Source organism: Otolemur garnettii, unplaced genomic scaffold, assembly GCF_000181295.1.
Source record: "Otolemur garnettii isolate 467f Iridium unplaced genomic scaffold, OtoGar3 scaffold00020, whole genome shotgun sequence".
Lineage (NCBI taxonomy): Eukaryota > Metazoa > Chordata > Mammalia > Primates > Galagidae > Otolemur > Otolemur garnettii.
In genome coordinates, this window is record NW_003852415.1 from 6,032,000 (window position 1) to 6,046,864 (window position 14,865).

The 14,865-nt window shown below is 41.7% G+C and overlaps 1 protein-coding gene across 4 annotated transcripts in view; it reads left to right on the plus strand.

Annotated features, from left to right (window-relative positions):
* NRXN3 (neurexin 3) overlaps positions 1-14,865 on the plus strand; it is a 1,203,771-nt gene that overhangs the window by 824,240 nt on the left and 364,666 nt on the right. The gene's annotated exons all lie outside the window — the stretch shown is intronic.

The window sequence follows — 14,865 nt, forward strand, 5'->3', positions numbered from 1 at the left end:
TGGAGCCTGCAAAGTGCGAGAAGATCAAGGTGATGTGGGGCTTGGTGTCTGTGATGGCCCTGTCATCTTCTAGGATGAATGTGGTGCCCTCAGGAAGGGAGAGTCTCTACCTCTTTACATAGCAGAGGAGCAGAAGAGAGCGAGCAAACCCTTTTTAGGTTGCCGTGAATTCATTTGTTAGTGTAGGAACCTCATGACCTAACACTGTGGTGCTGAGGATTCAATTTCTAATGTCTGAATTTTAGGAGACACATTCAGACGGTAGCAGCAGAATAAATTCCAGGGTGGGGATCTGACTGCACATGTGCTTTAGGAAGGGGGTCCCTGGGGGCAAAGCTTGATTATTTGAGTACGGGTGTTGTGGAAAAAAGATCCAGAAGTATTTTGGATACTTGGTGGTGAGTGGTGAGTGGTGATGGGTGGTCATGTTAATAAAGCTGGCCCAAAACAACAGGTAACATCTAAATTAGCCTGTGAGCTGGTGGGCAAAGACAAAGAGAGAACATTTGTGTTTTATAAACTGGGGCTGAATGCAGTTGCCAAAGTTCCTGAAGTGTTTTGAGCAGCATCAATGCCATCATTGGAATAATTGCTTTTTACCACCCACCCTGAGTTAACTCGTTTGAGGGAAGAGAAAATGTTCTTCCAGGAACAGCAGGGAGTCTGACCCTGAGGTGAGTGCCAAGCCTAGAACAGTCTTTCCAGCAGGAGAAGAAAATGGGCTTCCTCTTGCCTACCACCTCTCAATGCCACTCTCACTTGCTCAGTTCAGGGTTTACACTCGAAAACTCTGAAAGGGTGGTGGGCAAATCCAGCAGGTAGGAGACAGATCTGGCTTCCACTTGTCATGTCTGCCATATGCGCAAAAGTGGGATGTTCTGGACCCGCCTGGCACATTTATCACGCCACTCTGAGATTTATGCTGTGACGCCTCAGATGCTTAAACTTTCTTACTTCTCTTCCTGTGTCATGCTGAAATCCCCTCACATCAAAACCTCTTTAGGAAAACAGGTACCTCCTTAAACTCACAGTTCACAGCAAGTTCTTGAATCAAATCCTAATTAGATCAAAGTTGTCCGTATTCTTGTGATCTTCTCATACCAGGCTAAGGTTAGCTCCTGTGACAGAATTTGGGGTTTGGTTGGAGAGCTGGAGAGAAAGGAGGATAAGTGAACGACTGATCTGTTTGGGGTGGCAGGAATGGGTAAGGAAGGCCTGGGTAAATGAAGGCATTTGTGGCCTAGGGTGAATAATTGAGGTAAATGAAGTAAGGAGTTGGGTAGATTTCTGAGCATATTGTGTTCCTGTTTCCAATGTGCTTAGATTACCGGCTGTTCTGGCTAAGGGAGTGGAGAGGCTCTCCTTTGTTCTGTTTTCTTTTAAATGAAAAATTTTCCCACTCATCTGGGCCTCATGGGGGTTAAATAGGTTTTGACAAAAAATGTTGAAAAAAACAAGAATTATTTTTACAAAAAAAAAAAAAAATGCCCAGAGAGTAAAATAATTTAGGAATTGTTTGTCCAAAATTGGCTAACAGGTCTTGAGTTTTAGTTGCCATTTGCAGGATGCAGTATTTTCTGTATCAATTATGACTTGTATGAAACATGTTCAAAAAAGACAAAATAACTTTGTTGGAGAATCTATTCATGAAATGAGATGCTGCGAAGGGAGCAGAGCTTAGGGTAGAAGGAGTTTTGTATATGCCTTGGTAAAATTCTGAAATAAATGAAAAAAATATTTTATCCGTGAGAAAAAAAAATAGTTATTGCCAATATAAGTTTCCCTGCATTGAAACCCATTGTTGGGGCATTCATCTGCTCAGGACCAGGTAAGAAGCTGCTATCACTGGAGAGTGACATCTGCCTATTGACCCCTTATCTGGGTTTATGGAATTGTGTCATGTTACACTCACCTATATTTATACCATAGAGGAAAAAATAGAATAGGATTAAAGAAGAGATTAGCATGAATTGCTTGTTATTACGATCCTGTAACTCTTCACAACCTCCTTTAACCATCCACCAAATAGAAGGTCAGGGAAAACTGAGCAATAGTTAGCTTCTCTCTTTCTATAGTAAATGCTAGGTGGACCAAAAAAAAGACATCCTATGAATCTTTTCTCCCTGTGCATAATTTACAGTAAGTCATCTTAGATTCATTTTTTAATTACGAGCCTTTCAGAAATATTGAAAGTTCATGTGTCAGGACATCTGTTTTGTTTGACAAGAGCCTATAACCTTCCCCAGCTATTTCCCTCCTGACTCCAAATGTAGATATTTCCATAAACAAAATAGGAGAGGGGAAAAGGCAGTTGCCTAGACTGACCCCCATTGAATAATGGCAAAGCATTTTCCTTCCAAAAGCTGGACTCTCCAAAACAGACTGGCAATATTTTCTCAATGCCGTATTTGGAGAAATTGGGTATTTATTAAGTTTGGTTTATAAGGTATTGTTTTTCTATAATTTATTGCATTCAGAGAACCTCCTGGAGAATAAATAGGGGCAGACCCGAATTATGAGAAATGGCCTGTTCTTTACATCTATTGCATCTATAAATTGCCACCTGGCTGCTTCATTTTGGCTGCCTCAGTGCAGGATATTTACAGTGAACCATCAACATCTGCTGGGTTAGTCCTTGGTGAGGTCAGGTGGCCGTTAGCTCAGATTTATCCCTGGATTTGCCCAGTGACAGAACGGGGTTGATTCAGGAACTATCTGTGGGGGAATCTCCTGTGCAGGACAGAGGAATGTTGGTGTTTCTGAAACTGGTAATGCAAGTAAGGAGAGAAAGAACAAGAAAACAACAAAAGTGTCCGACAGCGCAATTTGGTTTCCCAGGCAGGCTGTGCCCCGCAGGGTGACTCCTGTCCTGCCTTTCATTGCTATTTGTTCTTCGTGCAAAAGGCCTCTTTGGGTTTTCTGGGCTTAGGAGCTTTTCCAGATCATTAGCCACTTGTATGGAGAGGGCCTGCTGGGCATCCTCTCTGCAGCATGCGGCTTAGCTGTGCATCCCAGCAGAGCTGGAGAAGGTGAGAGAAGGGAGTGGAAGTGAGGATTAGATGAAGTGTCCGCTTACGTAAGCTGGCCCAGAAGCTGCTGTGTGCGTGGAAGTTGGTGTGTGTTTTCTCAGATCTCCGTTTGTCCTGTGATAGTCGTATCTCAGTCCATTTTCTTCCATTCCACCCATGGTTTTGAGGGGCAGAATGCCATTTCAGAAAGATGTGCTTAATTGGAAACCGAAAGATTTGGGTTTGAATACCATTTTTATCAGTGCCAAGTGAGCTACTGGACTCTAAGCGAGTCACACCACCACTCGGAGCTTCCGCTTCCTCTTCTTTTAAATATGGGTAAAAATCTTATGCTGCCAGGCTTCCCTAAAGACGGAAGGAGATGATGTTTGTTATCAGCACAGACTACACTGGTAAAGAAGGGCAGTTCTCTTGATGAACTATCCGGGAGGCGACGGCGACATTAGAGGAACACACACGCAGACACACACTTCAGGGACAGGCAGAAAGTGTCTTACAATTCAAAGAAAAGTTTTGAATATTTTCAGAAGTCTTCTGAGACTGTTTTGGTGAAAATTAAACACAACTCTATCTTAGTGGATCAAAAGCAAACTTGATACATTAGCAAGATCCACAATTGGGACTTTTGGACAGAGTCCTTTAGCATAAAGGGAAGGACCTAATGACCCCTGAGAGAGGCCTGGGTTAGGCCAAAGGAGTGAGTAGCGCCTGTGGCTGCCTTGGTGTTGACACGCATTGTGCTAAGTATCTCTGGTGTTAAGAGGGGACACATTGTCCTTCTATTGTCCTTTAATATAATGTTCCGAAGGGCTCAACACTCCTCAGCAGAAGAGTACCGGTCCTGCCCTGAAGTTTCTTCTTTAATTGTATTAACCATGGGGAATGGAAGACAGCACCTTGCCTGATAATGGGGAAGGGGGAGAAGGAAAAGGAGGAGGAGGAGAAGAGGGAGGAGGGAGTGGAAGGAGGAGGAGGAGAAGGAGGAATAGGAGATGAAAGAAAAGAAAAGAAAAAGTGAACAAGAAGACGACAACCTCACCAGCAAGCAGCAGCAGGGGCAAAGCAGAGCCCTCGGAGATAAGGCTAAAACTTGGTCCTAGCCTCAGGGATTTACAGAGATCAAAAAGGACCCTTGTAAGAACCAAGGTCCTAATGTGGGCACAGCCAGACTACGTGGCGATGAGTAGCTGGTGCCATCCAGGAAACGGAGAGCCCCAAACCATAAATGTAAATAAACCCACATCATAGATTTTGATTCCCCAAATCGCAAAGGGGGGAAATGAATTATAAATTGTGTGTGCAGATGGAATTTGCAATAATACAGTCATAAAAATCGAACTGACAGTGTGTAGAAAATATTTTATGACTGGTAGGCAGTAATGAGAAGTGAAGGCCAAATGGCCATATCCTGCTCATTTATCCTTCATACCAGTGCCCCTTACACTGTTAAACGCTGACAGTTACATTGCAGAATTCTCAAAGGTCACAGCACATGAATTTTGAAAAATTAGGATTAAGAGAATTTAGCTCACAAGTATTGTTCCTAGTATATAAATTCAGTACTTATTACATGCCAGGCAAAATGCTTCACACTGGGACTGTGGTCACCCTGGGCTTGCCTGGAGTGAGCAGATTTGAGAGACCACAGTGATCAAAAACAAGAAATTAGGTTTTCTACATATTGGGAGGTGATGTGTATAAAACTCTTAGATAATTCCTGGCATGTAGTGAGATTTCAGTCAGGGATAGATTTAAATATTCTTGGTCCTTTCAGAATTTTTTTTCAATTTACTTTTTGTTTAAATTCAGATGAAATGTTATTTTTTTTTAACAACCAATAAACTTCAATCAGGCCTCTGAGATTTCAACGTAAGTAATATAAAATTCTAAGGAGTCAGGATGTGACTGATTGAAAGCCAGGTTGGTGGCAGATACTGTTTATTTCTGCAGTTATAAAACTGGCTGAGTAAGTTCTGGCTAGCAGAGGCTTTGTAGAAATACATACACGTCTAACATACAACAAGCAAGACAAACTCTAGGCATGGTCAGTTGAGCGCTGTGGCTCCTAGGACTTAACGACAAGCCTCCCTTCACATCATCGGCCGGGTGAATTATCTCACTGAGCCACTGCTTACACTGTTACTAGTCATTACTCCTGGGGTATTGTTCAGTGCAACAGGGCAAGAAATAACTCATTGACTCCCTGAAGCTAGAGATGATGGATTTTAGATCCCTGGCTGTATTCGGAAGGCTTGGAAGCTCAGCATACTGATGGGGAATTCATTAGCCTCCCACTCCACAAACGCATATGCTTAGATCCTAGTGCTGTCACCACTGCTGTTGCAACTTGTTAGTGCTTCACGGATAGATGGGAGAAGGAACTGTATAACTAGATTAGCCTCAAAGACCGTACCGACAGCCAGACCTGTCATTTCCTGGCCTGAGATGACACCTTTGGAGGCTAAAATCACTTACAGACATTTAGATAAGCCCTGTTGATCCCACCAAGCTCACCTTTATCCTGAAGTCAGTTCACTCTCAGGATGACAGGAAATGATTGGCAATTAAGTCTCATAGTCTATTTTTGACTCTTCAGTTAACCTCTTGGAATTCAGTTGATTTTTCCTACTCCATTTTCTTGGCAGATAGTTTAATGGCATGGCGTATACTTCCTATGTTTACTCAGGACCCTGTCTTTCAAAGATCATCTTACATTACTACCTTGATGTCACTTACCACTAATATTGACTGATGATGTCACAGGTGTTAGACACTGTGGAATAATTAACACTATCTCCTCACAAGCTTAAATGATGTAGTCATTATTCATATCCTCATTTTACAATTGAGGCAACTAATATCCAAAGAAGATACAGGATTTTCCCAAGATAGCACTGCTGATAAATGGCCAAATGGGCTTTCCAATCCACTTCGGACTCTTAATTACTATTCTACTCCTATTTGAAAGTTTCAGAGTAGAAGACATAGTGGGGATAATTTAAATTCAGCACCTACTTGTGAAACAGCACTTTATTTGGGCTTGTTAGAGATACGAAGAAGGTGGGCATCCGGGAAGGAAATGGGAATCATACCTATAAATCTGTTTTAAAGCAGAATCAGCTGTAGAGTGAGGAGGGTAGGAATATTGCTGGTTGTAGGGATTTTTGAATTGTACTTAGGTTGGGTGGGCCAGGTTATGATTGACGGAACAGGGCAGATGAAGATACCAGCATGACTGGAACATCGAAGGAATGAAATATGAGATGTATTCTCAAATTAGTGAGGGCTTCAGTTTGACCAAAGAAATAGCAAAAAAGAGAAGGCAGACTCTATCAAATAGCACAAAACCCACAGGTTTTAGAGGCCTGTAGTCTGTGATGCAGGATCTGGCTCTTCCTCTAACTAGTTCTATGGCCTTGGGTGAATGTGACTGCTCTGTAATACAGGTGGTTATAATAGTGCCAATTTTGGGATCTATGTGAAGATTCATAATAGTATCTGGGGTCCTGGCTAATGTGTATCTACTCCATGTTAATGATAACCATGTGTCTGACTTTGGTTTTGTTTTGCTTCCAGATACGTCAGGGATATAGTGAGGGATATGGGAACGCCGTCCTGATGATAGATTGCTTTTGAAAGCAAAAGGTCTTGAGTAGAAAATGAAAATGTTCAAAGCTTAATTTTTAAGGTGACTAGTTTGGCTCTGCTTAAAGTGTTTTTTAATGGTTTTGAGGACAACCAATAGTGGGCTACTGTATAATAAGCTGTCCCATGAAAAGATTGTTTAGGATTTAATCTGTAATGATGATTATAGGGAGGTAATGAGAATGATACCAAAGGCCAGTTCAGAGATAGAATTGTCGGGTGTCATCAGCTGGTTGGATACAAAGGAGAGAAGTGACGGGTATCTAGACTGAAAATGTTATGATTTTATTAATTACAAGGCGAGAGACATACAAGAAAAACCGAGTTTAGGATAAGGTGAGAGTTTGACATAAAGCATCTGAAAGCCAATCTGTTGCCATTCCCAACTGGAAATGGGTGGTGAACTGAGGTGAGAGGGAAGGGCGGGGGGTAGGTAGTGGAGGATTCACAGCCTGGCAACGGCAGCAGAAGTTTTCAGGGTTCTAGGATCTCCAGGGAGATAAACAAGTAGGAACTTGGTAGGTCTGTACATAAATTCGTAAGACGAAAAAGGAAAAGGAAGCGAACTAAACAGGAAAGGCTGGAGGGTATAAGGGAGACAGTAAAGTGTAATGGAAATCCAAATGTGTTGGGAGAGGTTTTCAAACACAAGTAATTCCCAAGCTAGATTTTCCCTAACCGTTAATAATGACTCTCATCCGTAATCAGCTGATGGAGTTGTCTTCTCCATCCTTGCTGGTACTTATTATGGTGTATAAGATTCATCATTCCAGTCCTCTCACCAGTAGTCTGCATTGCTTTCTTTGCTGGTTATAATGGGCATTGCTACTTTAGAGCCAGAGGACCCAGTCTAGGCCTCGTGCTACCACCAACTAGCACTTATCCTCTGTAAGCAGTCAAAGCACGTCCTTATGGACGTAGTATTGTCGGGGAGATCAGATGACAAAACACATGTGACTATGTCCTGTTACCATTAAGAATATCTGTAAGGAGATTCAATTTTTTAATAATATTATTAATATTGGTATGCCTACTTTCCAGCAAAACTGTTGGTGTCTAAGTGTTTGTGGTTGGAGACCTGTAAATGAGGGTCAAAAAGATGCCGGGGGGGAGGGTTACAATTTTTAACAGGAAGGTTGGCAACCTTGCAACTAGCAGATCAGGGATGAAATGTGGATGGGCCTGGCACTGGACCCCATAAGCTGCTGTGGTCCTCAAACTATGTCCTTATCTGGTCCATCTCTATGACTTTGTACCTCACCTCTCAGAGTTTCGGTGTAGGGAGGGCAGTTTGGATTTTAGATGAGGCTGCAGTTTCCTAAAGAACAAATCTCTTGGTCCTAATAATCGTGCACAGTGAGACGTGAAATCTGACTACCCTTATCATTATCTTAGCTTAGACAGCAACAAGTATTACTGATAAAGGTTATAAAAGTGTCTGATACAAATTTCAATATTAGGTTACTAACTGCTTCTGAAAATAACTCCAGTGGTTGACTTTTCATCCCTAAGCTCCCATATTGTTATCTGATGTGATGTGTGAGTGTTTCTTTGCTTGTTTGTTTTTGTGCAGGCAGTGTCCTAGCTACTTTGTACATCAGCTCATTCAGTCTTCACAACACTGTTAAACTGGTGGCATTACCTCTATTTTATAGATTAAGAAATTCAGGCTCAGAGGATTGAGTAACTATTTGCAAAGACATAGTCATTAGATTTATTTGATTCCAGCTTTTTGTTTTTACTTTTGGTTTTTTTCCTCAATGAAATTAAGTCCCCTAATTACTCTCAAACCAGTTTTTAAAAGACCTCTGTGCAAAATGAAAGTCTTGGCTTAGAAACTAACATGAGGTTTTAAATACAGTGTGCTAGATCAGAGGTAGCATTAATTCCAAAATTTCAACAAAAATCCTTTCAAACTTAGTATATCAGAGCAGAGATGATTAAATAAATGGATTCTCCTATTTCAGTATATAATAAATGCCATATTGGAAGTCTTTCAGATATGCTTACTTGAAAACCCTAAATGATTGGAAATCATACAAAAACACATTCAGTCCCTCTACAGTCAGTATTTAATTTTCTATATTTATAATTTGCATCTAGACATGAGTGGCTTCATCGCAGCCCCAGCCTCTCATCCCCTGCTCTGTCAGCTTCTAATGTTTAGTGGCAAGAGTGAAGCACACACTTGAAAGTAGACCTTTGCATGAGAAATCACATTTATTGACGTGGGAGGAGATTCCATTTAATATGCCCCCTACTTGTGCCTCATTCCTGAGGTTAACAAGCTTTCAAATTTGCTGCTTAGACCAGCAATACTGGAGCTAGTTCTGTTACAGGGCTAACCAGCAAAGCTGACATTCAGTACTACAGCAGGAAGGAGGGAAGTGCATTTTTGAGTGATGGGCAAGTGATATAGCTTTCCAGAACATTGGGAATATCCAATGAATGAATGATCCCCCAGTACAGTCACCTCTTCAAAGAAGACAAAAATCTCCCTGAGTTTTCACATAGCAAGAAATATAAGATGACGAATTTAGCTTTAGGTAATGCAGGTGGAAGGAATAGAATTCTCAAGTCAGTGCTAGCCATGCCAGCAGAGAGATTAGGAACCTACTTTAGTGAAAACTGTTTATTCCATCAACTCTCATTAGACACCAAGTCAAGTTCTAGGTACTTAGGAATGAGATGTCCTGTCCTCATGGAGCTGACATTGGGGTAGGGAGTCTTCAGTGTGTACAAACAATTAGAGTTTGACTTTGTAGAACTTTGTGATGGTGTGAGATCATATATTTCATTAGTTGACTAGTTAATAGACCAGAAAATCTCTATCAAACTTTTATTTCCACCTTTGCGCTTTTCTTTATTTCCTGTATTTTTATATGATCCTTCCTTATTCCTATACAATCACGTGTCACTTAATAAGGAGGATATGTTCTTAGAAATGCAGTGCTAGGGGGCTTCATCTCTGTGCAGGCATCACAGAGTGGACACACAGGGCCTGGACGGTACCACTGCACACCTAGGCTATATGGTCAAGCCTAGTGTTTCTGGGCTGCAAACCTATGCAACACGCTGCTGCACACCTAGGCTATATGGTGAAGCCTAGGGCTCCTGGGCTGCAAACCTATGCAACACGCTGCTGCACTGAATAGCTTAGTTAATTATAACATAATGGTCAGTATTTGTGCATCTAAACATAGAAAAATGCAATAAGAATACAGCATTATATTCTTAAAGGGCCACTGTCATATATAGTGTCCATGGTGGACTGAAATGTCACTATACTGTACGTGACTATAATCAGAGAAGAGAAAGAGGTTAGCCAGGTATTGTGGCAGATGCCTGTAGTCTCAGGTACTTGGGAGGCTGAGGCAGGAGGATCCCTTGAATCCAGGAGTTTGAGGTTGCTGGGAACTAGGCTGACTCTGTGGCACTCTAGCCCGGGCAGCAGACTGAGACTCTGCCTCCAAAAAAAAAAAAAAAGCAAGGGGGAAAGAACTTCTCATCAATTCACCCTATTGCTACCATCCTACCAACCCCTCTAGTTCTTTTTTTTTTTTTCCCAGCACCAAAATGAAACAGAAAAGAATAACATGTTTATCCTCAATTCCAGTTCCTTTTTCTTTAGAATGACTGTGTCCGTATGCTATTTCTGTCGTTTCCTTCTGTAACTGCACAGAGTTCCTTCAAAACATCCATCTCTATTTTACGGACAGCAAATCACTAGGGTCATCCAAATAGCACTGAGGGGGAAAAAGACAATCCCCCAAGTCAACCAAACGCAAACCCACCCTCCCTTGAAGCTAGTCTGCACCATTCTAGAATGAATACTTTGCAAGCTGCCCTGGACTGGATGTATACATGCTGACCTAATACTTTCCCTCCCTACACCTGGACATTTACAAGACCACTTCCCCCGTCATGACAGTATCAGCAGAAATTAGGATTTTTCTTTCACATAACTGAATGCTCCAAGAAACAGAATGGAACCACATGTTCCCTTTGATTCATACCCAAACACTGCACTGCATAAGAGCATTTGCTTCCTCCTTCAAGCTGTGTGTGTGTGTTAAATACACACAAACATTGGACTGAAACACACTGTAAATCAGCTCTGGGGGAAAATCATAGAAGTCATTTTATTTTGTTTCTCTGAATCTCTGCCTTTTATTAAAGCTGGGTCTTTGCAGAGATTTGAAGAACAATGTTTTACAGTGGTTCTCCAGAAAGGAGTTAGCTGTCTCATCCAAATTTGGGTATTCAGCACATCATAACGGACCCTGTACTGGGAACTTAACATTGGCTCTTTTCTTAAAAATGACTATCAATTTTTGATAAAGAGGACAGAAAACATCTACTTTACATAGCAGATATGAGAAAATACAGAATGTGTGATAGGAATGTTTTCCCTGTGTGTCTAGAAACTGCTTCTTTGTTTAAAACGCTTGGTATAAATAGTCAATTAACAAAGAATTCTCCTATGGTGTAAGCCCAATTCTAGCAGGAAGATCAGACTGCTTTGAGGCATGTGGACTGGGCTGTGATGTCTCTCTGCAAGGGAACAATCAGTGCCTCCACAGAGTGTGGGCTCACTCCAAAGGCTAGATACACACTTGCTTGCAATGTGAGCTGGTCAGAAGGCTTTGTGTGTGCTGTGTGGCATCTCTGTGCTTACAGAGCCTAAGATCACAGGACACACACAGAACAGTTCATTTCACACAGTAGGAAAAAATGCGTGTGTGTATTTTAAAATGTCAAAAAGAATAACACTCTTCTGTGAACTCAAACTCTACTGCTAACCACCAAGAGCTGTCCTACAAATTTGGACATACGCTTGCTGGAATTTGCAAACCTCACCCCACCGCTGCTATTCACAGACTCCCTTTTGGAAACTCCGACCTAGTCACTGTGGACGTCCACGTGGGAGTCATCATTCTGCGCTCTTCTGTCTTTAGGCTAGTTCAACATTTGATTCCCTCCTAGGGAGACATTCTGCTGTTCACAGTGAGCCAATTGTGCCATCCCCACTGGTCCTGAACCAGATAGGCACATGAACATTCCCTAACGTACACCGGGCAGCTACAGGGGAGCATCTGAGATAGAGCTGTTTCTACTGCCCCAGAACACTCTTCCTTCCTGGATTCCTTGGATAAAGGTCTGAAGCCCAAGGCTCTTCCTTCTCTCTCCCTGATGTTTGGTGAAATGCATATGGAAGCTCACTTCTCCTGCTTAGTTCCAGAGTGAGCCTCTGCCTTTCCTGGCCCCTCAGCCCAGAGTGTAGATCATCTCTAGTCTTCCCCCTGTCAATATAATATGCCCAGCCCATGTCCCTTCTAATCCTTCCTACGCCAATATATTTTCAAATTCAGGTAGTTTATATACAAGTTGATATTTCTAGTCTTCTTTTTAAAACATTAGAAAGTGAAACTTTAATGTGCCAGTGTCCCTACATAGCATCAGTCAACTGGCGATGAGTAACCACTGCTGTTGTTCTTTTTTTTTTTTTTTGAGACAGAGTCTTTGTCACCCTCAGTAGACCTCCATGGCATCATAGCTCATAGTAATCTCAAATTTTGGGCTCAAGTGATACTCTTGCCTCAGCCTCCCAAGTATCTAGGCCTATCAGAGCCCACCACAAAACCCACTACTTTTTAGAGATGGGGGCTCACTCTTGCTCAGACTGGTTTTGAGCTCAGGCAATCCACCCACCTTGTCATCCCAGAGTGCTAGGATGACAGGTGTGAGCCAACGCGCCCAGTCCATCATTGGTGTTTTCATGGATATCTTTCAAGACAACCTAGTATCTACCCACTCCCTGTCATGCCCACAGCTTCTTCATCCATCTCCTTGTCGGTCCTACCCCTGTAGATGTTTGGTGACTCCATGCTCACGGAAGCTGAGTTAACCATTTGGGGTCATACGTTGGCATACTATATGTAAACGGCACTCTGGAATATTTTCAAAATCCTATCTGGTTTTGGTACTTCATTTAGAAGAGCTTAGACGTTGACTTTCACATTACTATCTATCCTAAAGGTATATAGTTTCCTAACCAGAAACATCTGAGGCTCACATATGTAGCTCTTTCCTATATCTAATCTGCTACGTAGCATAACACATTGAATAAACTCCATGACTCAACTTATTTGTGTTCTTTCAAGAAACTTCATACTGAACACAAAATTATAATGGACTGGTTAACATCATATTAATTCTTCAGAGAAAAGTTGGGTGTTATTCTAAAAGCATGGCCTTCAACATAATACACAATAGAGAACAAGTTTCCTATATTTTAATTTATAATGTTACTATATTGGTGTGTCGTGGTTTTCTTGACTATTCTTTAATCAGGAGTCTTCATGCAAATCTCTGCTTCCTTAGCACTTTCCTGAAGGGGGCAGTCTTTCAGGGCTACCTTTGAGGGCTCTGAATTCTGACAAGAATATTGCAGAACACAGGTGTTCATCTCTGTCTTCCTTCTCAAGGGCTTTGGGTTTTCTGTATCAAAATTCCTTAAGTGCTTCCTCTGGGGAGAGCTGTGTCTATTCCTTTCCTCAGATAATGAAGAATATCCTCCCCCCTCCTGGCAATGTTACCCAAATTTTTCCTTCCATTGCTTCAGGCTATTGCTTCCAGTTATATCATCTTCTGAGACTATGAATAATTCTTTCCCTTCAATTGTATTGTTACCTTGAAGGTATTTATAGGCTGTGATCGAGTCCCCTGGAGTCATCGCTTTGCCAGACTTTATAAATTTAGCTCTCCCCACCTCTCCTCCTCTGTTTTATCTCCTAGGCTTTGTAGCACTGCTTTGTGTGTGTATGCGCCTATCTGTGTAGCGTCTCTGATATTTTAATATCCTTCCAAAACGGGGGAGGTCAGAATAGCACAGGTATTACTGTGAGTGTCTGATTTCAGAGAGGAAAATCAAGAGAGAAAGGATTACTTCAAAATGGAACTTAATCTATTTTGTGACTCAGAAAAATAGGCAAGATGGTAGGAAGAGCTAACAGGGCGCTGTCAACATGTGTCCGTATGTTTTAAACACACGGTTAGAGCAATCCTGGAAGCTTACGGGGGAAATGATGATTCTTCTGAAAGAGAATTGTTATTTCCATTAGATACTGGAACATGTTCTTTAGAGTAAAAAAAAAAAAAAAATTGTTTTAAATCTAAGCTTCAAATATAGTTATATTATAAGATGGAGTTCTTTCCATAGTCTAAAACAGGGGTCCTCAAACTTTTTAAAGAGGAGGCCAGGTCACTGTCCCTCAAACTGTTGGAGGGCTGGACTGCAGGCCCTGGGACAAGTCAGCTGTTAAGCAGGACAGGCAGTGGCGGCAAAAACACCCAGCGGGCCAGATAAATGTCCTATGTGGGCTGCATGTGGCCTGTGGGCCGTAGTTTGAGGACTCCTGGTCTAGAAGATCTTAAACCTATAATGTTACTGCATTATTGCTATTGCTACTATTAGTATTATTTTTTAGTATTAGTTTTAGTATTAGTTTTTAGTAGTTTTTAGTTTTAGTATTAGTATTAGTTTTTACCCTGTGGTTTAAGGTTAAGAAACAGCCTTAAACATTTAATTGTACAAAGGAGACACCAGATTGTGATATACACCATCCCTGAAACTATCTGTAAGTTCCATTCCCCATCTTCCAGCATTTCGAGTACAGCATAAATTGAGTACAGCCTCACTACAAAGGGCCCAGGCCCAGGTGAGCTCTAGAGTGCCATGGTTTCCAAACATTTCTGATTGTCTACACATATTAGCAAACAATTAGCCACACACCACTTAAAAATATGCACATGTGTAGATGTCTGTAATACATAACATGTTGTTTACATTATATAACATGCAGAAACATAGTTTTTAAAAGATAAGATTGTATAAATAGATGTCCCAATATTCTTCACAATACTGTGAACCAAACCTTGGCAGTCCCTGGAGAACCCCCCCACCCCCACTTTCAGAGGCTACTGTTCTGGTGATTATGCCATGGCAACAGACCGAGCTACAGTTCTGGGCAGTTCCCAGTTGGAACCCTGACATGCGCTGGCAAGGTCTGGAGAGCATCTCAGAGACTATTTAGTTCAGACATTCCCTTTAGATATGAAGATGTGGAAACCCAGAGACTTACCTACCTATGGAGGGTTACAGGGTTGAATAATGAGAAAGCTGGAACTG